This window comes from Lygodium microphyllum, unplaced genomic scaffold (assembly GCF_053477565.2).
Source record: "Lygodium microphyllum isolate KBCC unplaced genomic scaffold, Lygodium_microphyllum_v1.1.10 scaffold_203, whole genome shotgun sequence".
Taxonomy (NCBI): Eukaryota; Viridiplantae; Streptophyta; class Polypodiopsida; order Schizaeales; family Lygodiaceae; genus Lygodium; species Lygodium microphyllum.
The window spans coordinates 33,379-52,647 of record NW_028229686.1 but is presented as its reverse complement, the minus strand read 5'-3'; the positions used below and the strand labels follow the sequence as shown (position 1 = coordinate 52,647).

Genomic DNA, 19,269 nt, shown 5'->3' with positions numbered 1-19,269 from the left:
GGGGTAAAGGCGCCTCCGCCTAGCCGCTCGTGTATTACTACACTGACAGTACACGCCACTGCACACTGCAGGTGGCAGGTTCCCGTCACAATCACTTATTCTTTATTCTTTTAGTGACAGATTGAATAAAGGAAGGCTTGGCCACACATTGTGGTTGTTGGAGTTCCCACTTTGAGTTTCTCTCTCTCTCTCTTGCTCTTGCTCTCCATCTGACATAGCTCTCACCGCCAAGCTTCTTCCTCCTGGGTTCTACTTCCCTTTCAACTGGTATCAGAGAAAAGGCATTGGAACTTGCCCGGCATTCTCTTTAGCCCAGATTTGAAGAGCTTCAACTCAAGCTTCAATGGCATCCATGGCACCTTCATTTGCAGGTATGTTTTGATCTCCCACCTCCTCCCTGATCTTCTCGGCCTTCATTCGGCACCTTGCAAGGCTATATTGGAGCCCCCTAATCATTTCCAAGTGCTCAATAGCACTATTGAAGACTCCCCAACCCCCATAAGCAACCAACACAAAATGTGGTGCATTTTTAGGGGGCTAGGTTGATCCACTTTTGGCATTTCCAGCTTCCCGACATTGATTGCAAGCCTTTCGATCATCTTCGGACTCCCCGATATTGGTTCCTGGATTTCGGTGATCTATACAAGTGCTTCCACCTTCAACCATTGCTATATACATAGTCCCAAGACTGTCAAAAACAGGGCAGCACTTGACATTTGATGTTTGCAATTTGAATGATCATATCGATGTATTTGGAGATTGTCAAATGCTTTTTTTTTTGTTTCGGAATGCTTTTGAACTTGGATTAGGCTTCATCTTGGTCATCATTCACTTGCATTCGCATTGATTTAAGATGCTTTGGATCGGTTTATGCCTATTATCACTACTTAACATTTAGGCCTCTTGCATTTATGCTTTGGTCAGATATAGCTGCCACTTGGTTTGCCCATGCATGATAGCCACTTGGAACTTTGTCTTTGGATGTATTTGAGCATTTTGGACCTAGTAGTCATTACATTTGGTTGTCAATTACATGTTATTTAAATGCTTTCAGGCTTATGCTTTACGGGTCTAAGATAGCTTGGGATTTATGCTCCGGATGTACCCTACTGGGATTTGGAATGTCTGATGCTATGTACTCGATGTATTTGAGCGTTGCTTGCTCTATTTGCATCTGACTTTACTTCCAGTGGGAGCCTCTTGTATTCGAATGTACACAGAGTTTTACTCACGCTTGAGCTTGAGCTTGTGGGACAGTTACATGCATTTGCTTTCTTGAGAGCTTTATGTTTGCAGTTAGCCTGTAGTGGGCTGATTTGATATGCCTATTGGGGCATGCACCTATCTTTGTCGTAGGTTTGTCAGTTTTTTATCCATCTTGGATGGTTACGCATTGAGCTTCTTGCTCTATCAGTTGTGTGTGTGCTTGGTCTCTTCTCTTACCCCGAGACCGATTACATGCATGACTTCTAGACCTATGAGATGTATCTTGCATGCTGACAGGTTATTGGTTTGACAATCCTTGGTACCTTCTTGCCCCTTGACACTCACTGTTGGATGTATCTTGCTACTTGGCAATTGTAGTGACATATGTATCAGTGATTGCTTCACTTTGGGACAATTTTACATACTGCTATAATTTATTCTAGCAAGCTGAAATCTACAGATTTCAAGCACTTGTATGAGGGTAATGCTTATTGTTTGATGTTATCTTGGTCATATTTGGTGGACAGGTGGTTCTCTTGGTGATATCCACTCTTTCAGCCAGTTTTAGCAGTGGTTTTAGTGCATTTTCTGCTAATTACAGCAACCTGCAATATTGCATTTTTGCTTTGATTTGGGACAGTGTGGCTGGTCATCTGAAAGACATATCTCTCTTTAACATTGCCAAGTTGGATGGTACCAACTATGAATCACGTGCCTACCTAACAATTCCCTAATAGCACGTTTTAGTGGTCTCTGGGAACTATCCTAGATGGCTTCGCCCGGCATCACGAGAATGCACAGGATCTATGGTCTAGGTTTCCCGGAGTCCACCCCATAAGGGAAGGTACCAATCGTCCCCACGAGGATCAACCTGCAAGCTCAGCGTCCTAATTTGACAACTAAGGTCTTGATGCATCAGCTAGCTCCATCGGAGGTGTCCCACAAGGGCTTCTTGTCCGATTGGAGCGATCGTAGTTACCATTGGTTCATGGAGTGCAACATTTTTTTCCAACAACTAGTTAGGATTCAGGGAACCTTAAGGGAGTTCTAGCACAGCCGCTGTACCTTTCCCCTAAGATAATTATTGATCAAGGTTTTAAGACCCGACCCTAGGTAAGTCAATGCTCGGCTCTACCTAATTTCTCCTAGTTAACATTTCATTCAATCTCTTGAAAGAAGCTCCCAACTTACCACAACCACCCATCTGTAGGATGAATTCGTCAGGGATCTTGCCCACGCGCTTTTCACAAATGGTTTTCTTTAGTTTTCTAATTACCTATCACATTAAGTTATGGCATATAAATGCAGCTTCGTTAATTAACCCGTTATCATAGGTTCCTTTGTGTAATTTTACGACACAACACAAAGACAGAGAAAAACAATCTTTTGGCAAAATATATTTATTTATTATTTTGCAAAATTTATTTACAATGCTTTTTCCCTTCTGGCTATGCAGAAGGTAAAACCTCCATATCGAAAAATCCCTTCTATTTGTGCAGAAGAAAGCAAACCCTCCAAGATTTCCATCCCTTCACTAGTACTGGGGATTCTAGGATCCCATCCTGATTCGTGTGAGGGTCAGGCAGTTCCTAGGAGTGATCGAGAGATTTATGGCCAGAGCCCCCTTGCATTCCCGCCTCCTCTTACCTAATGGATTCCTCACCGAGCGACTTCTCGCCATTGGGGCCGGTCCAAAGCTCCTCGTGGCGGTACAAAACATTCCCCCTTAGAGTAGGGTTCCGCGTCTAGCCGTGGGGGAGGCATAGCGCGATCTTTCATCTTATTATCCTGATTATATATTTACAATCAGATCTAACTGCTACAAGCACAATTAATCATTCTTGTGCAACCATCAATACATGCACAAACTTAAAAAAAGAAACGGCAGCAAGTGTTTTTAGCATAGGAAGCAGCCCCACCCAATTCTAGGGTTTCTCTTTTAAGATCCCACCTTATTCTTAGGGTTTCGCTTCCTACTTGCAACTCTTTTTTCCAGATCCACAAGTTATTTCGTGAATCTGAAGTCTATTTTATCATTATGAAAACTTGGTATTTTCGTCCTAAAAGATAATATGGGCATTTATACCTATGGTAGGCAATTCATGTGCTACCCTGCCCTAACCCACACTTAGCAAGATTTCAAATGCTTTTCCAAGTCTGTTTAGACATTAGAATTTGTATCGACAAATTATTATCAATGTCCAATAAGTCTTACAAACTTTTGATATTTATTTAATTTTCTGATATTGATAATTTCAGGGTTGTCAAGTATTTCATAGTTGTTTTTGCTTCAACATCCTCGATATTTTAGGTAAGGTTTTCTCATTGATTCATATGTGGGTCGACTCATGATATTGACACTCTTGCTAATATAACCATTAATATTAACATTGTGTGTGTTTTCAGTAAGAAATTAATTTTTATTTTATTTTGCTCATATTCTATGGTTAAATCGACGATGTGTGACCATTTGTCGAACTTTCAACATTATCTAAGAAGATCAATTTTCATTTAGCTATGTCATAAATGCAATGCTAATTCTTTTTTTGAAAAATTTATTCTAAGCAATGTAAAAATCATAAGTGTAATTCTTATTTTATCTTTTAGACATCGAATTATATTACTGCACACCTTATTTATGCGCGTCTAGTATATATTTTCTTATACAATTTTCTGTTGATTTAATGCATTGATTATTTCATGACATTATCTAAATGATTTTCTATAAATTATTATAAGACTCATATATGTCTGTTTATCATTAGCAAAATGAAATAGTGATAGTCACTTTCAGGAAAAAATTATAAAATATTCCCTTCCCCAACACCATCTACCTCTTTTTGTTATTATAATCACATACATCATTAACGAAATAACAATAAATATCATGAAATAAACCATAATTACGATATTTTCTTCATGATGGGCATATAATCCTTTTTCAAGTGAAAGAGTCTTTTCACTGAATAGTTTATTATTATATTACTTAAGCCATTTTCCTAAGCGGCAGTTCATATGCATCTTCTTTAAAATGCATTTATAATCATTTAAAGCCAAATATAGTGATAAGCTTATAAAACTTTTTTTTTTTCAAACCGACAAGATGTTACCTCTATTAGGTTTGTAGTAACGGGGGTTTCACCAATTCCTACCGCGTTATTTTCTCCATCGACAGCGTTTCTTGTTTCTTTTGCTTCAAATGGGCTTCTTGAATTTTTGCGACCTCGTGGAGCCATGGATGTTAGGCGAAATTATCGTGGTAGCTCAAGGAGAGTTGGTGGTCATCTAGAAAAATTTCGCCAACGTTTTGCTTAGCGATATGGCTGTATGGAAGAAAGGTGTAACAGGGGGTAGAGAAAATGGAAATGAGGTAGAAGAGGGGCATTTTCCTTTTTCAAGGCTCAAGCTAGAATGGAAAAGAGATGTAGAGAAAATTTTCCATCATCAGGAGGTCTTCCTTCTTGCTTTCTTTGTGAAGAAGAGGGGTTTTATTTATAACCATGAGGGGAAAGCATGCAGTCACTCATTCTTTTGGCTAGTTGTCAAGAGCTAAGTAAGCTTGATAAAAAATGCTTTTTGATTGCCTACTTGTTGGATGGTGGCATAGAGATGATTTTAAAATGCTTTCTCTCCCTCCATGCATAAAAAACGTCATGATTTATTGCCTATTTTTTCAAAAACATCTTTTTTTCATCAAAAATACTTCATCTGGTAGTTTTTGGCCAAGTTACCTCATGACTTATCTAGTTTATAAAGTCATGCTATACTCTTTGATACTTAACTTACTCAATATCATGCTCGTTCTTGTGTGTTCTTTGTCTATCAATTAAGGCTTTTGTGATTTGTCTTGCCGTTGCAAAATCAATGCGATCTTTGATGCATGAAATGGAATCGCGAATACTAAATTAAATATAATGTGGGAAATATTATGATCAAGCCGTCCTAATATTATTTGCAAGGCGTATTTTCTTTTTTGTTGGCTGGTTCATTGAGGCGTCTTCTCGTGTCGAATTGCAAAATTGATTTAATGCAAGATTTGATATTACATGCAATCACTTATGTGATAACTCAACGAGTAATTTTTAAAATATTTCAAGCCCGAATTTGTTTTATGAAGTGTTATGGCATGAATATTACATTATGGATATTGGAAGTCCCAGATATAGCAGGTTTTGGTGCAGAAGTTGCAAATTAAACCATTGCATTTCAAGGGTGCTAAACCCGAGGATATGGATGTTAATGTTTGGATGGAAGTTGATGAGCTATGCAAGTATACCATTATCTTATCACTCTCAGAAGATGTCCATCATAATGTTATTGAAGATGAGAATCAGAGTGCATGGGACTTATGGGAGAAGATTCAAGAGCTTTATGCGCAGCAGAGTCCCGTGTCACATATGTATTGGCTAAAGCAGTTAATGGACCTTTGCATGAAGGAGGGGACATCCCTATCATCTCATTTCAACCAGTTGCATGCTATCATGAAGAATCCGTTGTCACAGGGTATTGAGCTCAAAGACAATTTGCACCCGTTGTTTCTGCTTGGCACCTTGCCTGAATCATGGGATGTCTTCTGTACTGCCATATGCACGAACAAGCTTGATGGGCTGAAAATCAAAGATGTTGAGAGTGCTTTATTGACTGAGGAAATCAATAGGAAAAATAATTATGTGTCCCGCTCTTCACATGCATTGATTGTTAGAGGTGGCAGACATAGCAGGCATGATAATGATCATAAGGGCAAGACTCTCAAAAGTCCAGGTCAAAGTCACGTGGCCGCAGTAAGTCCCGTGGACGAAAGTCTGATCTTACCTATCATTATTGTGGGAAAGCAAGACATATTAGGCCGCAATGCCATAAGATGCGTGATGATAAGCGTAAGGAAAAGGGAAAAGAGAAAGTGCAGGAAAAGTCTTCTAAGCACAGTATTATACCTACAAAGTCTAGTGTGAAGATAGAAGAGGTTAATGTCATGCAGGCCACTGATTCAGATGAGGATTACATACTTGTAGCTTCTTCATGTGATGCCTTATAGGATTCTAAGACACATTATATGTATGCACAGTGCTAGCTTTTGGATTCGGGTGCGTCATTTCATGTGACACCCTATAGAGATTGGTTTCATACCTATCATACCATCTCTGGTTCTATGCGTCTTGGTGATGATAGGTCTCTTGATATTATGGGCATTGGAGATGTTAGGCTGCAGTTTCCTTCTGGTAATTCTTTTGTTTTGAATGATGTACGCCATGTACCTGTGTTGACTCACAGCCTTATGTTAGCTGGACAACTTGATGATGCAGGGTATTTTGTGTCTTTTGGAGACTCTACATGGAAGATTACTCGTGGCAGGCTTGTGCTTGCAAGAGGTGCCAAGTCTGGAAATCTCTATCCCTTACTTGTATATGGAGCTACCTTAAATCATGTTTTGTCTATGGGTTCTATCCCCCATGTATCCATTTGGCATGCTCGTTTGGGGCATATGTCCCTTAAAGGAATGAAAATGCTCCGTGCTTTGCAATATCTTCTGTCTTTTTACTCTTTGCATTTTGATTCTTGTGATTATTGTTTGTATGGCAAGCAGACTAGAAATACACATAAAAAGTCTAGTAAGAAACGCATGGGTGAGCCCTTGGCTCTTGTGCACTCAAATGTATGTGGGCCCATGCCCTGTCAATCACTCGGTGGGGCAAAGTATTTTGTTACTTTCATAGATGATTACTCACGTAAGGTTTGGGATTATCCCATAAAGAGAAAATCCAATTTCTTAGACACATTTCAGCGTTGGCTTGCATTAGCAGAGAACCAATCTCGAAATAGGCTGAAATGCCTACGATCAAATAATGGGGGTGAGTATGTATCATGTGCTTTTGAGTAGTTTTGTGATGAGCAAGGTATTAAGCATCAGTTGACCGCCCATTACACCCCTCCCAAAAATGGTATGGCTGAACGCATGAATAGGACCATTCAGGAAAGGGTCCATAGCATGCTAGCCAGATTGGCTTACCGCAGCACTTTTGTACTGAGGCAGTTACTACTACAATGCATCTCATTAACAAGTCACCTAGCAGTGGCATTGACTTTCAGGTTGTAGAGGAGGTATGGGCAGGCAAGCCCCCCTCTTATGATCATTTGCGTGTCTTTGGATGTGAGGCATTCTGCAATGTGCCCAAGGACAAGCCCAAGGACAAATGCAATAAGCTGGATCCTAAAAGTGTCAAATGCATTCTCATTGGCTATGGAGATGTAGGAGAGATGGGTTACCATCTATGGGATCCACAGGTGCGAAAAGTGATCTGCAACCATGATGTCATCTTTCATGAGGACAAAAAGTATATGCAGCATGAGAAAGTGATTGAGGTATGCAAAGTTATCTTTCAGGAGGAGCCACCTGCTTCGTACAGCCCGCGGGCTCCACGGCCAGCTAGACAGCATGCAGCATCACCTGATGCTCATGGCTCAGATGTTAGACATGCTGATGTTAGATAGGATGTTGGTCAGGTAATAGAGCTTGGGTTGAGGCGTTCTACTAGAGATAGACGACCTCCTGACCGTTTTGCGCCCTCTATGGATTATGTACTGGTTACAGATGCAAGAGAGCCTGTCACTTATGATGAGGCTATGCACAAGGGTGATTGTCACTCTTGGGAGAGGGCTATGTAGTCTTAGCTTGACTCATTGCATAAGAATCGGACTTGGGATTTGGTTTCCTTGCCTCAAGCTAAGAAGGCTTTGCCATGCAAGTGGGTATACAAGCTGAAAAGTACCCTTGGACACCCCAAGCTGGCATACAAGGCTCGATTGGTTGCTAAGGGCTTTAAGCAGGAGCATGGTGTTGACTTTGATGAAGTATTTTCTCATGTGGTCAAGATGACCATGCTACGCTTAGTCTTGGCTTTGGTTGCATAGCTTGACCTGAACTTATACCAAATGGATGTCAAGATGGCTTTTTTACATGGAGACTTGCACGATGAGATTTACATAGAGCAATCTAAGGGCTTTGCAGACCCTGGCAGGGAACACCTAGTGTGCAAGCTAAAGAAAAGTCTATATGGCTTGAAGCATGCACCTAGGAAATGGTACCATAATTTTGATGCATTCATGCAGTCACAGGGCTACAGTCATAGTAGTATGGATCCATGCTTGTACACGAAGAAAGCCCGCGATAGTTCTTTACTGATTTTGGTACTCTATGTGGATGACATGCTTTTAGCAGGGACAACTTATGAGAAGCTAGATGCTCTTAAGGCTCAGCTCAAGAAGAGCTTTGAGATGAAAGATCTGGGATAGGCCTCTCATATACTTGGTATGCGCATTACATGCGATAGATCTCAGGGACTATTGTTGAGTGTGAAATATGTTGGTTTTTGGGCTGATTTTTTGTTGTTTTTTGATGATAAATGGTTGTTTATTTTGAAGTGTTTGGAAAGGTTTGGATAAGTTTGAAGGGTTTTTTATGGTTTTTGATGAGGATGTTTGGTTCTGTAAGGTCTGATTTTCTTCTGTTTTGTTTATGTCTTGGTAGTAGAGATGGTTGAATGAATGTTTTGAGAGATGATTGAAGTGGTGTGAAGAGGTTTATGAAAGATTGAATTGGTTTTGTTTTGGTTTTTATGATTTTTATGGGTTCTGTTGATCTTTTGTCAAGTTCTGTAAGCTTCTATAGCTCTGTTGTTCTCTGTGGTTCTGTTCTGTTGTTTCTGTTGAGTGTTATGATGGATGTGTGGATATTTTGGGAAGTGTTTTTGTCTTAAGAAAGGATGAATGGAAGCTCTATCCAAGCTAATTGAAGTGAAGAAGTAACTGTTGAAGATTCACAGAAGATTTACAGAAGGTTACAGAAGACAGTGAGACAGAAGACAGATTTCACAGGACACTATGAAGTCTCTGGTGCCCTTTCATACCACACATACCTTTTGGAAGGTGTATCCACGACCTAAGAAGGAGTATTGAGTGTGATTATTGATTATTGTAGTGAGGATATGATGTATTATTGATAGGAAGAGAGAGAGAGAGAGCCAAAGATAGTCAATTCTATCAAAACAGTGTAATTGTATATGAGAGATTGAGAGAGAGAACTATGAAGACATTGAAGATGAATAATATGTGATTGATTTCCATTCAAAGATGGTGTATTCTTTTGTGTTCTTTGTTCTTTTGATGGAGATTATGAAGATTATGAAGAATATGGTTGATTTTATAAAATCCGTGGGAGATCTACATGATGGTGCATGAAGATTTGTTGTGCCTGGTGTTCTTTTCTTCATTGTGATCATATAAAACCTAATAAAAAAGCTTGTTGATGATGACAATATAGATTTTCTTGCAGTAGAAACCCTATTTCCTTGGTGTCTCTCTTGGGGCTCCAACTACTCTATCTATCTCATAGAGGGAGTACATTCATAAAGTCCTTGAGCGCTTCTGTATGCAAGATGTTAAGCCTATTGCTTGTCCATTACCTTCTCATGTGAAGGTTTCACAGGTCAATTGTCCATAGACAGATGAGCAAAGGGTCAAGATGGCCAAGATTCCCTATGCATCAGAGCCGTGGGCAGTCTTATGTATGCCATGATAGCCACCCATCCAGATATTGCTTTTGCAGTTGGGGTTGTGGCACATTATATGGCTACACCTAGCAAGAAACATTGGGAACATTGGGATGCCGTGAAGGGTATCATGAGATACCTGAAGGGCACATCAGATATGTGTATTTGCTATAGCAGCTAGGATACAGGAGTCGTGGGGTACATTGACTCTGATTATGCAGGACATGTAGATAGTAGGAAGTCCACTTCTAGCTATGTGTTCACTTATGCTGGAGGACCTATCTCTTGGATGTCCAGGGCGCGGAAGTGCACGGCTCTTTCTACTACATAGGCCGAGTGTATTGCAACCACAGAGGCTTGCAAGGAGGCTATCTAATTAGGCCGTTTGATTGCAAACCTTGGTATGACATATGCTATGCCTACACTACATTCGAATTCTATGAGTACCATTCAGTTGGCCAAGAATCCGGTCTTCCATGTGAAGACGAAACATATTGAGGTGAGCTATCACTTCATTCACGAGGTCGTTAAGGACATGTCTGTTGACCTTGTCAAGATTTTGACTCAACAGAATCCTGCAAACTAGCTCACGAAGAGCCTCACTACAGAGCACTTTGCCTTCCTCAGGAGATTGATGGGCGTTTAATGAGATGACATCTTTTTCCTCATCCTGTTGTACTTGTGTACATGTTGTACTGTCTTTTCTTTTCTTTTCTCTCTCACTAGGACAGATTCGCCTTTAAGTGGGAGGTTGTTGGGGGTAAAGGCGCCTCCGCCTAGCCACCCGTGTATTACTACACTTTACTATCTTTATGGAATCTTATGTTATGTAGGTAGTGCTTCTCTCTCTCTCTCTCTCTCTCTCTCTCTCTCTCTCTCTCTCTCTCTCTCTCTCTCTCTCTCTCTCTCTCTCTCTCTCTCTCTCTCTCTCTCTCTCTCTCTCTCTCTCTCTCTCTCTCTCTCTCTCTCTCTCTCTCTCTCTCTCTCTCTCTCTCTTTGTGAATAGACTATACTGCTTCAAGCAATGTGAAAAATACATAATGTTGTATCAAGAAATCAACCAAATACTAAGATACAATGACATACAAACATAGAACCACACTCTAGAATACTAATGATGACAAATTAGAGATAGAAATTGGAGTGTATGGTGGAAATAGATAAAAAATATATAGAGAAAATCATGGCACCGACTGTTAGATCTCATGTAATATCAGGAAACTCTATCATACATTAGGTCATAGTCATCAACAATGATTAAAAAAATGTGAGACGCCCATAACACCTCTTCAAGTCATGCTTGAAAACTACATATATAACTACACTTCATGAGTCATACAACTTCGTGAGGCATTTTAAGTCTACTTCATACATGAAAATAGTAAAGATTAAGGTTCTAAACCATGCTAAGAGAAAAGATAATGCGTCAAGCCAATGGCTAACACCTTGCATAGCCTGTGGCATAGCCATGACTCGAACCCTTGCATGGCATAATATCAAATGCCTTATCAAGAACTAACATACCTAATGAGAAAAAATATGCCTTACTCACAAGCTTGCACCATGAAGTAAGCCACAAAGAGTAACGATAAGTAGAGCCTCTCCAATAGGATACTTATAGCTCTCTATTGCAGTTGTATAATCCACTCAAAAAACTATCACAAAATAGAGGTATAAATAGCATAAGTATGATGGAAATACAAAGTCTAACAGTGATAAGTAAAGAACCTCATGAGCTGTGAAGCTCATAAGCATCATGAGAATCAACCCTGCACTGGAAGTTCCGGTTGTTCCCACGAGGATCGACATGAATCTTTTTGGTCAAATCTATTACTAATGGTTAATTAGTACTAGCAGTTCAGGATTCCACCCCTATAGGAATCGCTAAGACTGAAATGGACTAACGTTGCACTGGGTTCTAAGAGAATGGGAGAAGTATGACACTTTAATCCCTTCTATCCAGGGTTCTAAATGATGCGAGTTAGGCTTTTTGGTTTCTAATGGTCCATCAAAAGTACGATTTTATTCCTTCTTAGGAAAGCTCTCAGCTTACCAAGTCCATCCAACCATAGGTCTAGATCCGTCAGGGCCCATCCTCCCACTTCCCTCGAGAGAGTTTTTTTAATTTCCTAATTACCTACCACTTTAGGTTCAACATATAAAAAAATGACTTCTTTGAATTATCTCTTGATACAAATTCATTACACACCTTAATTCACGACACAAAAATAGAGTAAAACAATCCCTTCTTAATAGTTCCTTTCAGAAAAAATGACTTTTACAATGTTTTCTATTCAAAGGTATGATTCTCTCCAAGTTCCATTCCCCAACTAGTATTGGAACTTCCAGGACACATTCTGGAAATCGAGGGGTAGTTTGCAGTTCATAAGAGCCTAAGGAGTTTATGACTAGATTCCCTCTGGTATCCTCACCTTCCCCTGCAAACTAGAGTTCCCTACGACAAGACCTTTCGCATCACGATTGGCCTATAGTCACTAATGCAAAACAAAAGGAAAAACCCCTTGGAGTAGGTTTTATTCATGCTAGTCTTGGGGAGGTCTAGTGCCATTAAGAACACTGCCTCAATCTAGCGTTCTATGCTTGCCAGAGTACTGCCTCAGTCGACGATCTATACTCAATCACCCATCTTTTAGCTTAGTGATTTTAGGAAAGATCAATACCTAACTTACAATTACAAACATCTTATTTTGAATGCATTACTTTTAACAAATTTATTTCCAATACGAATCTTTTATTTTCAAAAATAATAACATCAAGGCAAAATTAGTGTAAGTGGAAAAATTAGCATAAGTGGCAATATCTTCCGATAGTCTTCTCGTATTTTTCCTTTCCCGGGATTAAGTTGGATTGAATCTAAACAAGAATTGTATTCTTGAGAATAACCCCTTTGGAGTTTCGTGGGTCCTTGCCCGCAATAAAAGAAAATCTTGGTTAGTTTGATTATGAACAGTATTCTTTGGCAATATCATCTCAAGGTCTCTTATATACCGAGGATCAGCGTTCATGATAACCCATCAGATGTTTCATTCGATCAACACAAATCAAAAATATTAAATCTTTTAAGGACACAGTACATTCCTTGTACTCACTTAGGTCCATCTTGTACAGATCCAAGTTACCCCTTGGAATTTGTGGTTAAGAATTCTTTTAAAAATATTATATGTAAAAATTGAATAAAATATTATTTTATGAATGTAACTTTTATTGCTCGTTCATGGAATGGTAGCCTACTAGCTACCTTAATTATAAAATATAGTACCTGGGGATCCATGACGGGCGCTTGGTTGATGGTATTCGTAGCCTTGTTTTTTGTAACCCCAGTACTCATCATTTCGTTTGTAGTGATTATGTCAGCAGCGTTATTGGTAGCTCCTACTTCACTAACCTTGGTAACTTTCTTCTTTAGGGCCATGGTCTTTAATTGCAAGATTGAAAAGGGGATTTTTGGCAAAGGAGGTTGGGGTAATTAGATTGACAGAATTTTGATTCATGGGGGAAGGCGATCACCAAGAATTTAGAAAAATCGAGAAGTGTCTTAATTCCACATAGATATAGAATAGAAGGGATGGAGAATTTGATTCCAAGAGTTTGTGGAATATCCTTCTTGTCTTTGTGACAAAGGTTCCCATCCTCGCGCTCCTCTTGCCCCACTTCCTCTTACTCTATACTCTTGAGAAGGGCCTCTCCTCTCTTGCTCGGATTGCCCTCAAACAATGGCTCCTCGTGCCTCGTTTTTATAGCTAAATTGAAGAAGAAGGATTGTGGCCAAGAAGAATAGCTCTTTAAGGAGGGTATCTTGGAAAATCAACAGTCTAAAAGCTTTCAAGATGCAACCTAATGTTGGCGATTTGATCTTTGAGGTCCAGAGAGCCTGCCAGAGATGCCATGACTGATTTGCCTGGCTCTCAGATGATCTTGCTTCAATCCAAGCCGCTCGTCGAGACAACTACTAAATTATTGAAGGAGAATTCAAGCTTTTTCATCCAGAATTAGAAATACCAAAAGCTAAAATTGGGGTTTTATGGACCATTTGTTTTCAATTAGAAAAAGAGGGGGGGTGGCGACGTGCGGAAGGGGGGGCGGTCTGTTCGCGACATCTTCTTCACCTTCTTCTTTATTTTCAATGCTTTTAAGCTTTAAAGATTAAAGCTTTGTGATTTATCTTACTTGCTAAGTTTTAAACGGGTTTGGTCAAATTCGACTTATGGTTCATAACTCACATTCACGCGGTGACTTTCATGAACGAATGGCTACAGTCCTTATTAATCTGAGAAAATGTCGGGTTACAAACCTTGGACCATTTTGCTCGAGATCTTCTCTGTTTAATGATTTAGAGTTCTTCAAGTCCGTTTTGTGAGAAGTCAGGAAGATTTGAAATTAACGTTAGGATATCACATCCTCTCCCCCTTAGAGGAATCGAGACGTCCTCATCTCAAATGAAATTGGGGATATTGGTTACATAGTGATTTCTAGTCAATCCAAGTGGCATCCTCTTAAGGGTAGTCTTTCCATTGGACGAGATACTCTCTAAGGGTTTTTCTTCTTAGAGTCTTCTCTCACATGTCAAGAATCTTTTCTGGTTGATCGGTTTGGGGATGGTAAGCAATACTGAAGCAGAGCTGGGTTCCTAGAGCTTTGAACAACTCTTCCAAAATTTTGAGGTGGTGAAAAGAAAATCATGGTCACTGATGATTCTTTGGGGTAGTCCATGTGACCTGAAATTTTCCTTAATGAAAAACCTGGCGATATCAAAAGCCTTGTAACTAGTTTTTATAGGAATAAGGTGTGCAACTTTTGTTAACATATCACAATGACTACCATTATGGAGTTATATCCTCCTTGTACCAGGGGTAATCCAACTATGAAATCCATGCTTATATACTCCCATTTCATTTGAGGGATGTCAAGTAGATGGAGCTTTCCTGGCAATTTGACATGTCCATCCTTAATTCGTTGGTAGTTTAGGTATTCGGTGATATACTTGAGTACATCACCCTTGAGCCTTTCCCAATAGAAGCTTTCTTCTATATGAAAATTTCTCTTAACAAATTCTGATAGCTTGGATCCTTCATTACCTCTTCTTTAGTCATTTCTATGAGAGGGTTATTGGGCATGGAAATCATTGTAGCAAGAGTTCCAACCCTAGAGGGTTCCTCTAGGATTAGAGCATTAAGGAATGATTTACGGCTTAGAGCATCTACAATCACATTCTCCTTGCCTAGTCTATACTTGATTTCAAAGTCAAATTCCTGCAAGGTCTCAATCCATCAGAGTTGTCTCATATTGAGATCTCGTTAAGGAAAAATCCACTTTAGGCTTTTATGATCAGTGACTAGAGAAAACCTATTACCAAGCATGTAATGTCTCCATAATTTAAAGGCATGAATTACAACAAGTGATTCTAGATCATGTGTGGCATAGTTTCTTCCATGGATCTTTAGTTTTCTTGAAGCATAGGCTATTGGATATCCTTCTTGCATAAGCACACAACCCAAACCAAGAGAGCTTGCATCACTTATGACTTCAAATTCTTTGCTTAGGTTGGGAAGCCTTAAGATAGGGACAGTTACCAAACTCTGCTTAAAAGCTTCTCAAAGCTAGATTGTTCAACAGACGTCCATGTAATTGAGACCTTCTTTTTGAGAAGGTTGGTGAGAGGTGCAACAATTGAGGCATAGTCTTTAGTGAAGACTCTATACCAACCTGTTAGTCCTAGAAAGCTTCACACTTCCTTGACCATTGTCGAGGGTGGCCAATCTTGTACATCTTCGACCTTGGCAGGATCTACTGAAATGTCATTTGATACTACGAATCCTAGATATTCAAACTGCTTCTTTGTCATGAAGGAAAATACAACATTAATATTTGCACCTTGGATTAATTCCAGCCTTTGTAAATTTAGTTTTAGCCTATATGTACATGTGTGAACAGCCCTTAAGTTTGGAAGAGGGTTAGAATAAAAGGGACTAGAGGCCAAAGGCAAGACATCTTTTGATCATTCAATAATCTTGGCTTTACCATTTTCTTGGAGTTAGCTTCTTTCTAGCCTATGAAGCACTTAGCCATGGCCATCATGTATTTTTGAATCTCCAACCATTAATACATGATGAGGATGTCTTGGTGCAATAGATTTGTTAATTCTTTGTTGCAGCTTAGTTAATTTTCAATTTCAGTTAGATTTCATTCCATGGTTGATTGCTTTCATTACATTGGTATCAGAGCAGTAGCTTAGATCCTTGCAGAAGTCATTTTCAAGTACTAGATTCAGTTTCCTAGGCTAGAGAGAGCAAACCATAGTTAGGAATTTGAGTGACAGGACTTGACAGGATATGAAGATTTCAAACCGGAGTTATATGTGAAGGTCTGCTACAAACAAGGATGAAGATGGTGATTCTTGGCATTACCAAGGGAAGAAATGGAAGGCTCCAGCCAAAATAGCAGGACGTGATCAAGATTGAGCCAAAATTTGGGGTAAGTGTACAAACAAATGGTTGCAGGACATTTTAACCGTGGTTACTTTTGAGAAGAAAGGGTTTCTTCTTCCCTTTCCTCATTTCTTCAAGCTTTCCACAAGAATCCATGGCCAAGACCACATCAGATCTTCTTCTTCTCACTTCTATCATGAGAATGGGTTGGATGACCTCTTTCCCTGCCTCAAGAGCTTCAAGAGGAGTAGCTTATGTAGCTACTTGGCACCATTGGTGATTTCCAGGACGTGAGTATGCACTCACGCTGTTTGCACCATCTGAACATACTCCTATACTGTGGGAGAAATTCAGGGTGATGATCCTCTTAATGCATTGCTATTGATTTGCTCCTTGCTCCTGGAACGCTTGTCTGTAGACTACGGCAAGAAATCAAAGCTAAGGTTTACTGTGTACCTTTCCCCTCAAGTGTCTACTTCCGTTGTGGAGCCCTGCAACAGCGTCTTGTCCACTCACTCTCTTCTCGAGCATACTGATGTGTCTGTGCTGCTTGACAATGAAGCCATATACAACATTTGCAGACGCTCCTTGGACATTGAGCGTCCTACCTACACTAATTTGAATCGACTCGTATCTCAGGTTATTTCCTCCCTTACGGCCTCGCTTCGCTTTGACGGTGCCTTGAACGTAGATGTTACCGAGTTCTACGTTTCTGTAGAGGTCTTGTGAATCTGGAGCTTGCAAGCAAGCTCTAGGACGGCGACCCGGCCCTGAAAGCGCACTAATACTTTCCACAGTTCCATTGCGGTTGTTCTTCTATCGGCACAGATCATCCTTACACAGCGGCCGTTCCAGTGAATCCCAAGCCCTTCTTGAACAACTTGACTGGCAAGCTCGTCATCGGGAATGGAATACAAAGGTTACCTGGCATCTGTGGATTCTTACATGAACTTACAATTGGGTAGCACAGAAGAATATATCGATGGGCAATTCACAGGAAATCTTGGTGAAGTACTGATAAGATCTCCACCTTGAGCACCATCCGTCTGTCCTGTTCACAAAGTAGTTCAATTGGAACTTCTGTTTAAGTAAACCCTGGGATCTCAGCCAATTGTGCATCATGAGACGGGGCTTGATTCGCAATTCAAGGTTGTAGACCATGATGGCTGCACGCTTCAGGAAATCTTCCACTGAAAAGTCGTAGTCTACCTTTGCAAAGAGCTCCTCAGTCTACCTTTGCGGAGAACTCCTCAGGGCTCTGCTACAGAACAGAAGGCTGGTGCCTTAAAAGGCTTTACGCCTAATCACGAGAGAGGCCCAGGTTAGTGAGCAGGGTAATGGTGGCCTCAATTTCCTGCAAGCTGTTGTGCAGGATGCATGTGAGGACCTTCGTTAATTCAACAGATCCTTTCTCGAAACCGGCCTTCACCAGGCAATAAATCAATGGCTGGGAGATGTGTTTGCTGCGGCGACAGAGAAACTTGAAGGAGATCTGCAAAAATTTGGCAGAGAACCCATGGATTTGAGCTGTGGCTCAGGGACTGGTTGCATACGACCATTTTTACCAAACCATTGCTGTGAAAGTAAAGAGAGCTTTGACAACTCTATATCTTCTGCTTCAGCTGAAGCTTATCAAGGAAGGGATTATCCTTGAATATTGAAGATCTCTTGGACTGATTTTAGTTGGATTATCAAGCTCAGCCCACCTATGTCAAGCATTATGGATTGAAGGTCATTCCATCAACAATGCTCTTCTCCAATCAATCAAATGAGGTACTCTAATCACTCTTAATTTCTCTTTACATCCAATTGTTGCTGATCTCATTTCCAATTGCTGAAGAGAAATAAGAGGATTAAATGAAGCTTTCATTCATAGCCTAATGCATTACATGAAGCCTATAGGTTATCTCAGTCATTGTCTTTACTAAACCTCTTCAATTTTACTGAAATGGCCATCTCTAAATGTCTCAAACTCTTCCATAATGAATGAGCATTACCCATCTATTTCCATTCACTGAAATCAGTAATTTCTTGAGCTTCATTACTCAATCTTTTATTGCCTAACCCTGACATGAAATTGATTGCCTATTTTGCCTCTTGATCATAAGAAAATCATTACCCAATTGGTAAGTGAGAAAAACTTTGTAAGCAGTGAGTCACTGCTGAGGTAAATACCTCTCCACTTCTCATTTACATTTCAGCCTTTTCAATTCCAATCTTGCATATCATGAAAAAGGGCAAATGAAAGGCAATTGTATTTCCTTCCTATTCCATGCATATCATACTGATTTTTAGAGCTAGAATTCACTTGCCATGTACTTGCCCACGAGGAAAAAGTGGATGCCGGGCGAGTCGGTAGGACAATAGTGAGGTGACCCTCCCCTACCGACGAGGACCCTGAAGGGGAGCGCAACCCGGCCCGAGAGGGAACTTTGCAAACCCCTCGGGTCTTGGATCCCACGCACTTTCAAGTTTAGGTGCAGGTACAAATCTCAAAGGCATTTGAAATCAGCCTACAGCATGAGGATGGACAGTGAGCTCTTGTGATATTGGCAAATGTATGGTATGGCAAATGTATGAAGACATATGGCTACAGTAAAATGTATATATCCTATGGTAAAGACACTATGGTTCAGTCTGAAAGATTGGAACAGAGTATGTATACATACCCTCATTAAAGATTGCAGTCTACTTTGAGTCAGACAGCCATTTTACTGGTTACTGAGGTCATTTCCAGTATGGGCAGACGTATGAGACTCTCCTACAAGGTTATGAAGTTGGTACATGCTAGGTATTGATGGTACAAGCCATTAATTGACTAGAACAGGGTATTCACTGCCTGCAGGAATTTTCAGACAGCAACAGAAAATTCCTTACAGAAATTTCTATACTCATCCATTTTCTGCATTTGATAGATCATTGGATAGAGGGCTCTTCAAGCTTTAAACAGAGCCAGAGACCTCGTAATTTGGAGCTCTAGAAGTAAAGATAATCAAGTTTTTCTACTACAGAAATTCAGGACAGAAATCAACCCATGGCTAGAAATAAGAAGAGAGACCCTGTTTTGGATA

General features: G+C 40.1%; 1 pseudogene; it reads left to right on the top strand.

Annotated features, from left to right (window-relative positions):
* Positions 1-17,103: 17,103 nt before the first annotated feature.
* Positions 17,104-17,233, top strand: LOC148008302 (putative small nuclear ribonucleoprotein F pseudogene; annotated as a pseudogene).
* Positions 17,234-19,269: the final 2,036 nt, after the last annotated feature.